This window comes from Limulus polyphemus, unplaced genomic scaffold (genome assembly GCF_000517525.1).
Source record: "Limulus polyphemus unplaced genomic scaffold, Limulus_polyphemus-2.1.2 Scaffold3240, whole genome shotgun sequence".
Taxonomy (NCBI): Eukaryota; Metazoa; Arthropoda; class Merostomata; order Xiphosura; family Limulidae; genus Limulus; species Limulus polyphemus.
The window spans coordinates 104545-119992 of NW_013668850.1; the positions used below are offsets into that span (position 1 = coordinate 104545).

Genomic DNA, 15448 nt, shown 5'->3' on the forward strand with positions numbered 1-15448 from the left:
TAATACGGCATTTTAACAGTTGTATTTTTTTGCACTTTTTATGTCCAATTTAATTTTATATCTTTAACAAAAATGTTCTTTGTTGTTAATTAAGATACATCAATTAAGGAAATATGCCAGTATTCGATGGTTATGTATATAAAATGCTAAAGTACCGAAAATATCATAACTGCTACTGTTTAACAGCTCCTGTTCAAGCTTCAGTAATATGTTCGTTTTTATAGTTTTCTAATGCGGACCACCAGTGGCACAGCGGTATGTCTGCGAACTTACAACGCTAGAATCCGGGTTTCGATACCCGTGGTGAGCAGAGCACAGATAGCCAATTGTGTAGATTTGTGCTTAGTTTCAAACAAACAAAAAACAATTTTTAATGCATATATATATATATATATATATATAGTTATTACTTGGAATATAAAAAGTTTGAACTTTTACAAAACATTTCACGACCTAATCGTGGCAAAGTTCAATTTCTCTCTTTTTTTCGTGGGTGAACATAACCGAATTTTACGCCTCTTTTGAACTGGAGAAAGAGTGATTTTGTTTTCATGTTGATACATGGGCTCAGATATTTGTAGTGTTTTCCTAAACTCTATGTGTTGGATGTTTTCATTAAATGCATTTTTTATTTATTCTAAATTTCTGTACAGATATGGTTATGTTTAATGTGTTTATTGATAATGTATGAATGTTCTTGCCTTGTGTATATATTTGTACATGTATATATATATATATATTGTATTGATATATAAATTTTGTTCAATACCTTGTCTACAGGCGTCATTGTTATACTTTTCCAAATTTATAATTGTTCACACAAGTTTTTCTAGATGTTCGACTTCACGTTATTCTCTGATCATAAAACACACACTATATGAATGTATGTTGATTTACTAATCACTGCTTACTTTTTCAACTGAACAGCCAACTCCTCTAAAGAAACACGAGATAGTGAAAAATGAAATAACGGGTTGTCAGTTTCGATTACCAATGGCTTTATTGAAAAACATATACTTTTTTCTACTGAATAAACAAAAATCCTTATGTTAATATACAAAAACAAAAAAGACAAACAAACTAAATCCAGTTGGTGTGCCCCCCTTCAGTGGCACAGCGATATGTCTGCGGGCTTACAACGCTAGAATCCGGGTTTCGATACCCGTGTTGGGTAGAGCACAGATAGCCCATTGTGTAGCTTTGTGCTTAATTACAAACAAACAAACTGAATTCACTCGATGTGAGCGGTAAGGTATATTTAATCATGGTATTTTTCAATGTCTTACAAAACAATAATCACTGGAATATTGAAGACAATCCCACTGACACTTTCATTTCGTTTATCCTGTATGTCAGCTTTTGTGTTAAAGTTGATATTACCACGTACATAAGTAACTATTTTCTACTGCAAAAATTTTATGTTGTACTAAATACTTCGTTAAGAGAATTTAACTTGCATGGTATTTGGAAGTGTATTCTTTTGGTTATATAAAGGTATATATGTGTGTTTGATAACTATGAATGGGATGGGACACATAAGTCATTTATAGCAAAATGGCGGTTTGGGCAAGTTGTCACATTTCACTTGGGGCGAATTGATACGCGTGTCAACTACTATGAATAATTTTCATGTATATTTTATGCTCTTAAAACAGACATAGATACAATACAAAAATATTTACATACGTTCTTATTAATGTTTAAACGTTGAAAAAATTAACGAAAATTAATTAAAATTCCCGCAAATTCCTCTTTGCGTTGCTTCCTTTCCATTATTATTTATTTTATTTTTTTTATATTTCCCTAAACTTTAAATTTCAAACTGTGTTTGTTTATGGCGAGAAACAGTTAAAGCGTTTTTATTTAATTTAATTATATATGCAAGAAAGATATTGATATAAATAAAATATATATGATTTACTTTCATCCGTGTCAACTTCCTAGAAAACTTACTACAGTAGTAATAGCGGTTTCGGGAAGGGGAGACAGGCGCTGATTGATTCATTTTTTGAAATAAAAATCATCTATGAAATTTAAGATAAGAAACTGCGATACCATCATACATTAGACACCTTTCTCTATTACACAGCAGAAACAAATAACTTACATCTTTGCTAATTTTCCCTTAAATGAACATAATAGAAGAGTGTGTGCTGCGTGTCAACCTATCCCTAGTACGGAGAATCAATCTTAGATCATACATACTGAAAATTTTTCATAGATCCTTCATTGTACGTAGACATCGACTTCCAAGGCTACGTTTAAGCAGACCAAAGTCACCAAGGTCCATTGGAGCTGCATCAGGGACTCGTGGTCGAATGGAACTACTGGGATTTCAATTTTTGCGACCATTTATAAGTAAAAAGCCACTGATGTCAAGATATAGCTGGAAACTTGTGTATTCTTAAATTATGAGCCTTCGTTGATTTTAAATCCTTGTTTATTATATGGTTAAATGCAATATTTCATTGCAATGTTTTTTAGGGTTAGATGGTTCTATTTCATAATTTTAGCCTTCACTTTGCGGATGAGGATGTTGCTCCAGATTGGATTGGGTGGTTATTTTATTACCTGCTTAAATCCGTCTCAAACGTATCTGCTGTGTAAGTTTTTACGTTTCCATGGAAGCATTGAAAAGTCCTTTATTAGAAATGTGTTATTTGATTTGTATCATTTAACCATATGAATAATTTTACTTGAAAGGGCTTTTTATCATTATTCAGCCGTAAGCCACCCGTGATGGCATTGCTTTGTCGGATTGTTTGGGATTCACTGTGACCTGAATATATAGGTGCTAAATATATCCCGGTGCATTAACATATATAAACTTTCCAACAAAGTTTGAGTAATTCTCAATGAACTCTCAAACCAATATCAGTTATATGATATCGTACAGTAGGGCTAGAAAAAATATTATTTACTGTATATATGTGTGTGTGTGTGTGTATACGTTCTATGACGCATTATAACCATTCATCGTTTCAATAGCTTTGAAAATATTTTGCTGAGTGCTCGTATGGTAGTAATATGAGAAACCGACATGTACGTGTAGGCACAATCAGTTAGTTACTACGAATTTTATACGTGAAAAAACAATTTGTTGATTATTTAAATGTGGATTATCTCAGGATTATAAAATTGACTCGAAAGTAGTGACAGTTTTACGAAACAATAAAAAAAGTGGAAAGCTATTCGTAACCAAGCATCTTAGGTCATTTCACTCAAGTTCAATAGATTTTAAAGGACTCTAATATCTGCTCTATTTTGTGGAACGAATGACGCTTTTATATAAAAAAAAAGACAGTCAATAATGTGTTTCATTTGACACACACACACATATATATATATATATCGCTGTAGATAAACCAAACTCTCATCTATCTTTGCAGTCTTGAAACCGAACTACTTTGTTTGTTTCGAATTTCGCACAAAGCTACACGAGAGCTATCTGCGCTAGCCGTCCCTAATTTAGCAGTGTAAAAGTAGAGGGAAGGCAGCTAGTCATCACCACCCACCGCCAGTCTTGGGATACTCTTTCACCAATGAATAATGGGATTAACCCTCACATTATAACGCCCCCACAGTTGAAAGGGCGAGTCTTTTTGGAGGGGCGGGGATTCGAACCCGCAGATTGCGATTCGAATGCCCTAACCACCTCTAGCCATACCAGGTCTCCGAATTACTTTGAAATGCTGATTTTATGTTAGTGTTTTCAACTTTTATCAAAGTAAAGATTATCTTGAGTCCGTCACATTTATTATACAATGTCAGTCTGTAGTATAACAATTTTGCTCACTTCGGGTTACAGCGATTAATATCTCGATACAGTGTTCAATCACACTTGATGCTGTGTGTAGATAAAGGCATTTTCAAAATGTGTTAAGAAACGTCTAGCAACTTATTTACAAATTATCTTGTTTTAAGGAAGGGTTTGGCCATCCCTTAAACCTCAATAACTATTGCACAGATTACGGAAAAGAAAGAATTGGAGCCAGTTCTAAGGAGCGTATTCACTTTAAAACTGTGCCCGGAGGGTAGGGGCGTATTCACTTTAAAACTGGGCCAGGAAGGCAGGGGCGTATTTACTTTAAAACTGTGCCAGGAAGGTAGGGGCGTATTCACTTTAAAACTGTGCCCGGAGGGTAGGGGCGTATTCACTTTAAAACTGTGCCAGGAAGGTAGGGGCGTATTCACTTTAAAACTGTGCCCGGAGGGTAGGGGCGTATTCACTTTAAAACTGTGCCAGGAAGGTAGGGGCGTATTCACCTTAAAACTGTGCCAGGAAGAATATGTTCGAATGCATTTGTTTGGTTCTCTTTGCAGATGTCCCCAGTTGCACAGCGGTAAATCCGCAGACTTATAACGCTAGAAATCAGATTTCGATACCCATGGTGGGTACAGAACAGATAACCCATTGTGTAGCTTTGCGTTAACTACAAGCAAAGAATCTATTTGTAGTTATGGCATCTCTTCACCTCTGAAGCTCACAGATATATGCAGATTCGGCTCAACGTTCCTTGATTTTCATCCAACATTCTATTGTGGAAGAACATCTTTGCACAGATATACAGTCCAGTTTGGCAAGTTTAAACTCGTTGTATTTCTGTGCTAAACGTGTGCTAAACAACGTAACGAAATAAAAAGAGACTACTAAACCAGTTTTTCATTAATCAAGCTTAATAAACAAAACTGGGATTTTACAAAGTGTTCTTTCTGTACATAATAGTATTTAATTATCTAGAATTCAATTTCTTGAACATTTCAGTATAATTCAGATCATATGATCTTCAATTCTCTCTTTTCAACATTCTGCATGAGTGTAAATAAAAGTGGCTCTGGCATGAAATGTTGTGATATTATTTCTAGAATTAACTGGGTATTTGGCTTATATTATATTTCGCATTAGATGACACCACTAACTTTTCAACCAAGGAAGTAAATATATCACGTGTTGCTACAGTAAACAAACTTATGTTGGAACAGCCGAAAATTACGATTGTTAATAAAGTTAAATTGGAACAAAAAAGTAAGTAAGAAAGTATTTATGTTTTTAAAATAGCCGTAAAAATTGAAATCGTGTCATAAGAAATCTTATTTTATGAATTAAATCGAAACGGTTGTCTGTTTGATCTTGATGAAAATTAAAAACATAAAAGAAAATAAATATAGTTTCTATTCGTCAGAGAGTCAAATTATTTCGACAAGTGATATCTATCGTCAGAAAGAATTTGTTGTTCCCAATGTTTTGTGGTTAAACCTAAATGTATTTAATTTTAAAAAAATAAAAGATCCAAAAACGTGAAATTTATAGTCATTGTATTTTGTGTCAAGTATTTTAATACTTTACTTTTGCTTATCTTTTTCATGTTGTGGCGATTTTAAAACTAAACTCATTTTCTTTCGAACTCTCGTAAGTTACTTTTCACACTTATTAACTGAATGGCATTAACACCGTTTCTTTCTGTTCTGCACCATGCATTAACTGTATTATGTATGCACACTTTAAATTCAACTTTAGATTGTTAAAATGTTTATTCTAGTTTCATTACTTTAATAACCATACTAAATTTCTTTTACTAATAACTTGCTCATAATATATTATTGCTTAAATTATAACAACTCTAAGATAAACATTTTTAATTTAAAAATGATGCTCCAATATACAAAAGATGCTCATGATTTTGTGTAGAAAATAATGACATATAGGCTTAACTTGTAGCTTTTTTGTTTTTCTACATTTTGAACGTAACGTTTTATTATTCTAGTCGATGTTTACATCAAATTTAAAATTAAAGGGAGATTTACTATGATTTAAGTATTATGTGAAGGAAAACTAAATTGTACACGAACTGTGCGATTACTTTTTAGTTTCACATCGGTAGAAGAGAGGGCGCCACGATGAAAAATGTAAAATATGTTCATGTATAATAATTTAAGAAGTTCTTTAACTATCTTTCTAAAAGTGGTTTAATTATACGACTGCATATAATAGGAATATGAAATTTATTGACATGTTCTTATAGCATTTTCTTCAACATAACTTTAAAAAGGTCTTAATAAAAAGTGCCAAGATAAAATAAATAACAGCAGCCTACTCTCTTTAAGTTAAAATTGCTTACTTTTACAGACAGTGGATGACGTGTGCTGAAAAAACATATGGAGAGTTTCTAGAAAATTCATATTACCTAACAATACAAAGCTACACTAGCGTTTACGTACACACACATATATTGTTGATTCTTACACTCGAGAATCTTCTACAACTTTAGATAATAGGCTGGAGTTTTGTAATACATATTTAACAGTATAAGGTATGCATCTTTCTAAATATAAATTTAATCTAAAGAAGCGTCGATATTAAAATATGTAATAATAAATCTGTCACATTCCTTAGAAATGGCTGTGCCTAAACCTTGGGGAACTTTGATCTGGCTGCCTATTTCATGTGTAATGTAAAGCACCGTTGAGGTTGTATTTCCAGTTAACAAAGTGTGTGCAAAGAACTCTGCTGGTCTAAGGAAACGTCTAAATAATTCATGACAAAACCGGCCAATTTTACAGTTAGTTTTGCTTACAAATAGGGATTGGTCTTAATCTTAGTATATATTGTGCAATTTATTCGCAAATGAAGGTTTGAAACATATTCTGAGGGTGTATTCACCTTCAAACTTTGAAAGGAAAGTATATTTGTTTGATTTCCTTTGTAGATAATGCATTTATTCATTATTAATATTTACAGTGTGAGTCTGTCGAGAAAGAGTTTGAAATATGTTGTATATGACATTAAAAGCTTTAGCTTAAAATTTGGTGAATATTCTTTAAATCATTCATACCATTATCAGTCAAGGCACATCAAATTGAAACGAAGAGCTGGAAGTAGAAAGAGTCCCATTCAACTGAATAAACGAAACAAGGCTTCTGGGTCCATTTCCACTGTTAAGATGGTGTACCAAATTGTCTTCTGATTTCTTACCGTGGATATCTACTTGCAGTTGGCCTTTTAGTACAAATAGTTGTCTCAAGTCGTCTCTGTTACTGTTTTCTCAGTACAAACGATATCTTGAAAACCGAGTAACATTTCAATGTTATTTATTTGACTGTTTTCAAAAGTTTCGATATTGCTTTCACGCACTATATTTTCTTTAATATTTCAAAGGCAGTTTTCTCGTCATCTGTTAAACCCCACTAGCATTCTTAATATTAATTTTTTGTATTGCTTTTTTTACTTGCTTCCATTCTTTCATAGCTTTGAAATCCTTCTTTACTGAATTCTCAATAGAACTTTATGTTTCGTTCCTGACACTTACCTTGATTCCTTTCGCTAAACATGCGAAGTCTGTCGTCCAACATTTTGTGAATAAGATAGACTACTTAGAGTCACTACATAATAATAATTAAAACAATACTTTTACAGGATGAACTGCCACTTACACTAGTCTTTTCTATTTATATAATAAACAATAAATACAGTTTACGGAATATTTCGTCATATATTTTGGGTTTATTGGTTTCTAATGTTTCGCCAACGTTTGGCATTAAAACCGAGACCCACGGATGAAAGGGCGAGCATGTTTGGTGAGACGGGGATTCGAACCCGCGACCTTCAGATTGTGAGTAGAGCGCCCTAACCACCTAGCCATGCCGTGCATACATAGATCTGACACACTTTTTACATACTACCGGTTTTGAGTCAGAAATAGACAAATTAGAGAAATGTGGGGGAAACTGTATTTGACGTGATTTTTATCAGAAATGTTTGGCCTACGTGTTTTATTTCATCATTCTGTTATTGACATTCGGATTTGTTTTTAGTTTATTTTCTGTAACGACTTTAGGCATTTCTTGATGAAGGGCCTCATCCCGAAATGTTGTTACCATTTTAAAGTAAGTTTATTGTATTTTGTATCTCCTGTTATTTTTAACTAGTAGCAATTTTTTCAAATTAGTATATCTACAGTCAATCAAAAATTTACATCAAATGTGCAGTTACTTTCAAAGTTGAATATTTGCCATATTGATATTAATAGTAAGCGCCAAGGTAGAAAAAGTAAAAAATCAAAACAAAACACTTCCATGTAAATTACAATACAAAATTATTTGTCTACCAACATAAGTGTTTTACGTATATAACACAATGGGCTATCTGTACACTGCCCACCCCGGGTATTGAAACCCGGTTTTTAGCGTTGTAAGTCTGTAGACATATCGCTGTGCCACTGGGAAACCGCCTTATAAAATCCGTCCAGATCCTCTAACTTCAAATCAGTGATTTCTTTGAAAAGTTTGTTAATACTATCTGTATAATAAAATTCCAAATCAGTCGGCCTCAGAATTATTTAATTTTTTGTTCTGACTGAAAATTCTTCTGTTTCTTCTCGCCTTTGTCAAACACAAACTATTCTAATGTCAATTTTTAAATTAATTTTGCGTCTTAAGTCAACAATTTTAGGAAGAACAATATTTTCTATATTAAACAAAAATTCATGAGCAATGATATAATTAACGTTGTTTATTACACACGTTTTCAATCGTCCTTAGCAGGCTGTTTCTATTTCTTGAATAACTTAATATCCATATAATGCTTTTTTTATGATTTTTAGTTTCGATATGAGATTTCTTATAAGATGATTTATAATAATTGATTGAAGCCATCACAGTATATTTGATTTTGCCTAGGTTTCTTGAATTTAGCAAATAAATCTTCAGGATACTTATAATCTTTACCAAATATTTATCTTTCATTCTTATGGATAAGAAACTTTGTTAAATCATCGTTTCCAAGTTTAGAGTAAAGAATATATAACTTTTGTTTAACAAACTCTTTCAAACATTTTAAAGTTTTAGATTCTATTTCTTGAATCACATTATTTTCATATAATACTTCTTTAAGCTTTTGACTTTCTATATTATATTTCTCATAAGATGGTTTATAATGTTGATTGACGACATCACATTGTATTTGACTCTGCTTAGGTTTCTTCGTTTTAATAATTAAACCTTTAGGAAACATATATTTTTTAGCAAATGTTTCTTTATCATTGATATCTATAAGAAGCTTTATAAAATTATCTGTCTTATCGGTAATAAACTTTATAGAATAATTTATTTTAAGTTTAGAATATCCACGATATCCTATTATTTTAGCAAACTCTTTCAGCTGTTTTAAGGTTATTGATCGCTCCACTTATTACAAACATTTTATTATTATAGATTTATTTTTATGAAACATGTGCAGAATGTTTCTATGTTGTGTAAGATATGATTTGAGAATTTCTGTGTTGTGCAAGATATGATTTGACAATTTGTGTGTTGTTTAAAATGTGATTTAACAATTACTATGTTGTGCAAGATATGATTTAACAATTTCTGCGTTGTGCAAGATATGATTTGAGAATTTCTGTGTTGTGCAAAATGTGATTTAACAATTTCTATGTTGTGCAAAAAAATGAGTAAATAATTTCTGTGTTGTACAAGAAATGATTTAACAATTTCTGTGTTGTGCAAGATATTATTTAACAATTTCTGTGTTGTGCAAGAAATGATTTAACAATTTCTGTGTTGTACAAGATATTATTTAACAATTTCTGTGTTGTGCAAGAAATGATTTAACAATTTTTATGTTGTGCAAGATATTATTTAACAATTTCTGTGTTCTGCAAGAAACGGTGGTTTAACAATTTCTGTGTTGTGCAAGATATTATTTAACAATTTCTGTGTTCTGCAAGAAATGGTTTAACAATTTCTGTGTTGTGCAAGATATGATTTAACAATTTTTAATCCTCATTCAGATTCAACGTTTTCATTTCTATTATTTTTTGTTTTATTACAATAATCAATAACACAAATTTTACATTAAAAATTATAACCATCACCGTTATATTTGTTTTTATGGAAATCACCAAGAAATTTATCTTCCTTACGTGTACTGCATTTATTTTATTTAATATCTCTCTATGAAGGTGATTTTTCCTTATGTTTTCCAGATGTGTTTTAACGACTATCGATCCAACGAACACATTCTACTTTTCCATATATTTCATTTTTAGTTGCATGATAATTATCACTAACACATTTTTTACACCTAGACCTAAGACCATCTTTGGTTTCGTTATTTTTATTAAATTCGTTGAGAGGTTTATTAACTTTACAGACAATGCACTTTTTACATTCATCCATTTATTTCAGTAACTTTTTTCTAACACATATGAATTTTAGAATTTAGCATTAAATGGATGAGTTTAAAATAGTTGGAAAAAGAAAAGCCAGTGCAATATGTAATATGTCCAAGCTCGACAATGATATATGTTATTATTGTAATAGATAATCGAGAAGTAAAATATAGAAGGAATTGTTTTAATAATAAAATAAATATACCATCGACAAGAGACACGTTTCATCATTTTGTTATCTTCTATAAGGGTAAGCATATAAATTCTTGTTCTTTTTTGGTAAAAAGATCTGTGATTATTTAGAAGTTCAAAACAGGGTAAATGTTTAACAAAATGTTTTTCTCGTGTAAAATTCAGTGTAATATAAATCAAATATTATTGGTCTCAATTTTTATAAATGGATAATCTTCTGAATCGTTGATATTTGTTATTAAGCACAAAGCTACACAAAGGGATATCTGTGCTCTGCCTACAACGGGTATCGAAACCTGGTTTCTAGCGCTATAAGTCCGTAGAAATGCTCTTCCCTATAAAATGAAAGTGGAGAGACACAAAACACAGGAAATTCCGATTCAATTTTGTTTGATCTTCTTCTTGAATAAAAGTGACAATTATTTAAGCTTAGTAACAGTATGCTTATTTTAGAGGGAATGAAATGTTTCGTGATGTTAGGCACATTCTTCATAGTTTATTATCAGGTCCTAAATAGTGTGTCTTTAATGATTTTCTGTACCTCTTTATATTTCTGGACACAGTGGTGGATATCCTCGAGAGATTTCTGTTAGTGTATCCTGAATGACATTGTGAAGAGTATTTCTCATCAGAGTATACTGCTGTACACTACGAAAAATTTCCTGTTACTGTAGGGTTTTAGGCAATACTGACAGAGGTATGTTAGTGTAATCGTTTAAATACTGATCTCGTAATAAAAAGTTGGAATGTAATTAAACGTTTAATAGTAATAATCATAACTGGTAGTAAACAGTACTGATTGTCCCTCATACAAACTAAGTATCGTACGGGATGAAGTTGTAAGGTCACGGGTCAAAGTAGGAAGTGGGTAAAACTCAAGAAACGGCCTTTCATGTCAGCGTTATGGTGAGTGTTGTAGTATAAACTTTATCTGAGTTTATGTATTAATGCAATAGTGGCGGCCATATTTTTCATTACATTCGTCCATAGAGAGTGCCTTTCCTAATTTAAGGTTGCAACAAAAATAGGGGAATCTTAAACATAGTATTGAGATGGAAAACTATTGACTCCATGTAAAATTCCCCATAACATAAATCAAACATGAACAAATAAGAAACGAATATAATAGATAGGTAAACAACGATTTATAAGCACAAGTAAAAGATTTATGGACGGTAGAACATACTACATGTTTCGAAAGAACATTGGTCTGTCTTTACTGAGCAAAGAGACTACAGGGCTACGAAAGAACGTGTAGTCTGGTTTTATTAACAGTGGCACAATGTGCTTTAGATGTACGAGTTTAGATTTGAACTGTTTGTTTCCGACGTATATATTCGCCAGAGTCAGTGAAAAGTTCCAGAAAGAGTGCTTTGTGTCAACAGTCAAGGATGCAAGAGGCTTCATGGTTGTTTGGAGTACAATAACTGTAAGTTCTCTAGGCAATATTCCCACAATTGACGAAATCTTGGGTCAACCTAATTATCACACTGTGTTAGTCCATCATCCTGTGCCCCTCTGGAAATGAGCTTATTGAGACGATTTCCTATTTCAAGACAATAATGAGCCAAAACAAACTTCCAAGAAATGTCAAGCTTATTTGGCAAAGAAGAAAGTCTCAGAAGATCTTCAGCGTATTCAATAGCTGCCACAAAGTCCAGATTTTATCCTCACGGAATAAACCTGGCACTTGCTGGAGTTCATGCCGAAGAAAAGTAAGAAAGCCTCTGGACACAGTTTCAAAAAGAATAAAATCAAATTACAATATAAAGTTTGAAAATATACATGACAGTAATGCTCAAAGATTGTTCTAAAAAATCACATAATACTATATATTGAATTACTGCAACATTATATTGATATGTCATATCTTGAATACCACAAGATAGCAATGGAATAAAATTTTTTACTCATTTTGGCGGGTGCTATTTGAAACACGTAATTTATAATGAAACTATGACTGCTGCTATGACTATTACTGTAGTAATACAAATGTATCCCATGTGGTCTAGTGGTTAGGATACCTGGCTCTCACCCAGGAAGCCCGGGTTCGATTCCCGGCATGGGAATAAAAATTTTATTCTTAAACACTGTTATTTTTATCTTCTACATTTAAAATAAAAGTCTATAAAACAATTATATGTTAAAGCCAAAGAAAGTCATGTAAGACAACATTGGTAATAATCTATTTTTTGACGATAAAGTTCCCCACTAGGAAAAGTGGAATTGATTGGCTGTTGTGTTATCTGTTGTTGTGAATGCTTATATGAGTTGTGAGAATAGGCATTAAAATATTTCATTTCCGTTATTATGTAGTAATAGTCACGTTGATAATATTTAAATTTTTAACTTTAGAAGAAACAGCCTTGTACATACGATTGAAAGATTTCATTTCTTGATCTATTTTTTTTCAACGTTCTTCGTACAAATCAAATGACAATTTTACTTAGCCAAATAAATAAAATTTTTAAAGTAAAGTTAATTAATAAACCATCATTGCAAAACCGACTTTTCTATCAATCATCTACCTGGAAGTGAGGTAGTTTTATGGATTTAGATAATCACAATTTCCTGTTCACACTATTGCAATTTCACACTCAGGATGTTTTTGAGCTCATTTTATAGGTGATGTTAAAGGTCAGAAAAGTTATGCTGTTAAATGTTAAGAAAGGTGCTTTCTGACAACATATCAGTGTGCCTTTTTAACGCCTAATTTCTTCGAAGAACTTGCGATGGTTTTAAAGAAGTTTGTTTCAAAATGGCGACCCATGGACACGTGTGTGAAATATGTTCCTCCAAGGTTGCAGTGGGTAAGCCCTACAAGGTTGAAAATGCCGTTATTTCTTGTTATGTATATCAGCTGAAATATCATATTAAGTGTGTGAATATCAAGTTTGAGGATTTTATTGTTATGTGTGATATAAATCAGCAACGGAAATGCACAAAGTGTAACACTAATCGTCGTATATCTTTCTCCAATGTCGACAGAATTAATAAAATATATTCTCAGACTAAAGTACAAGTTCATAGTTAAGATATTGATTTATCAAATAATGTGATAGTAGTTGTCTATCTTTTCTGGAAGAATTATAGCCAGCAAAATTGAAACTAAATTGGAACTTGCTTTAAAAGAAAATTTTCAATTAAATAAGGAATTTAACTTTTGTCGTAATGAAATACAGGAATGCAGGCAGGAGATGATGGAGTTACATGGTCGATATGTAACAGTTTCATTGCAATTAAGTAATCATGTTTTGGATGTTGGTTCCTTGACAGCTCCTAGCTCAGCGGCTTATGCTGCTACTACTGTTACATCGAAACATAAGCTTGTTATTCAAATCAACAGATCGAATAATTTACTCAAGAAGAAACTTAATACATTTCATGTTAAGGATAATGCCCATTATGAGGGCCCTGTGCACTCAACCGTTGACGACGAAGTTCCAGAAGACCCAGAAGGAAGATTTGTCATGGTGCAAAATAGAATGAAACTATCAGGTCAACGATTTTGTCACTCGTGTGGATAAAACGGTTGAGAGTGAAGATTTATTAAAATCGATTTATATTGGTAGTAAAATGTTATATATTAGTCAATGTGCACTAAATGCAACTGATTTCGCTATAGAAATATTTCTAAAAAAATGGTTTTAGTGTTTAAAAGATGTAAAAAGCTTATTTCAGAAAGAATGACTAGATCAACGTCCTTTTACGTGGAGCTTGATTGGTCTTGATCAGTAGCATTGAAATGTTTTTCACCTGAGCTTTGGCCTTCAGATTTAATTGTTATATATTTTTTCACCATAGAACTAATTCAAAACAGAGTAAAGAGGAGTCTATCAATTAGGCTGACTATGAATAACAAGCATAATTTGATATGTTTGAATGTCAGAAGTATTAGGCATAAGGTTGATGACGTGTTAACTTAATTTTTTGTTGTGATTTAACCCTGATATCTCAATATTTCTCGTATCATGGTGTTGTGATTAAAACCTCCACTCAATTATTGAATTATAATGTCGATTTTTTTCGGAAGATCCTCCGGACATGTAGATGTTAGATGTAGATGTAGGTGTAGATGTAGATGTTATTATCATTTGTCCTCGCAATTTCGTTTGAGAAAACATACGTCTACTGACGATCACTGCAAAGCTCATCCATCATTATGAACTACAATGATTTTATTTCAAATCTAAAGAAGAAATAGGGTGATCTGATAAATATGTGCAACGCCGTATATGCCTTGCAAATTACTATAAACTGATGAGCCAAAACTAAATTTGAAAATCATTTTAATTTTATTCCAAACAGCACGATAGACGGTTTAATAGGAGTTTTCGGTAGTTTGTATCATTTTTAGACACAACACGAGATCTTCTCTCCAGCTAAATGTGCTGGTGACACCCAAGATCGTGGAACTCAGGAAGTTACTGCTTAACTTTGATATTCCTGAGGTGAGTAAAGTGCAGATATGCTCTTAAAATAAACAAAATCATTTAATGAGAGGAAAGAAATGTTAAAGATGGAGAATTTGACCGTCTGTTTACATATTCGTTTCTTACTGGAATAAGGAAGCACATTATGCTAATATAATAACAGGTTGACAAACAACGATTTATAAGCATAAGGAAAAACTTTATTGATGGTGGAACATATTTCGACAAAACATTGGTCTTTCTTCTTCAGAGTTATTTCTATATAATATATATATACATACTACTTCTTCAGAGTTATTTCTATATAATATATATATATATACCAACTTCTTCAGAGGTATTTCTATATAATACATATATATATACCAACTTCTTCAGAGGTATTTCTATATAATGCATATATATATACCAACTTCTTCAGAGTTATTTCTATATAATATATATATATATATCGACTTCTTTAGAGTTAGTTCTATATAATACATATATGTATACCAACTTCTTCAGAGTTATTTCTGTATAATACATATATATATATATATATACCAACTTCTTCAGAGTTATTTCTATATAATACATATATATATATATACCAACTTCTTCAGAGTTATTTCTATATAATACGTATATATACCAACTTCTTCAGAGTTATTT

The 15448-nt window shown here is 31.9% G+C and overlaps 1 non-coding gene across 1 annotated transcript; it reads left to right on the forward strand.

Moving 5' to 3' along the window:
• Positions 1 to 12358: 12358 nt before the first annotated feature.
• On the forward strand, positions 12359 to 12430 carry Trnae-cuc. The gene has a single exon. It is a non-coding gene; the product is annotated as a tRNA-Glu (tRNA).
• The last annotated feature ends 3018 nt before the right edge of the window (positions 12431 to 15448 follow it).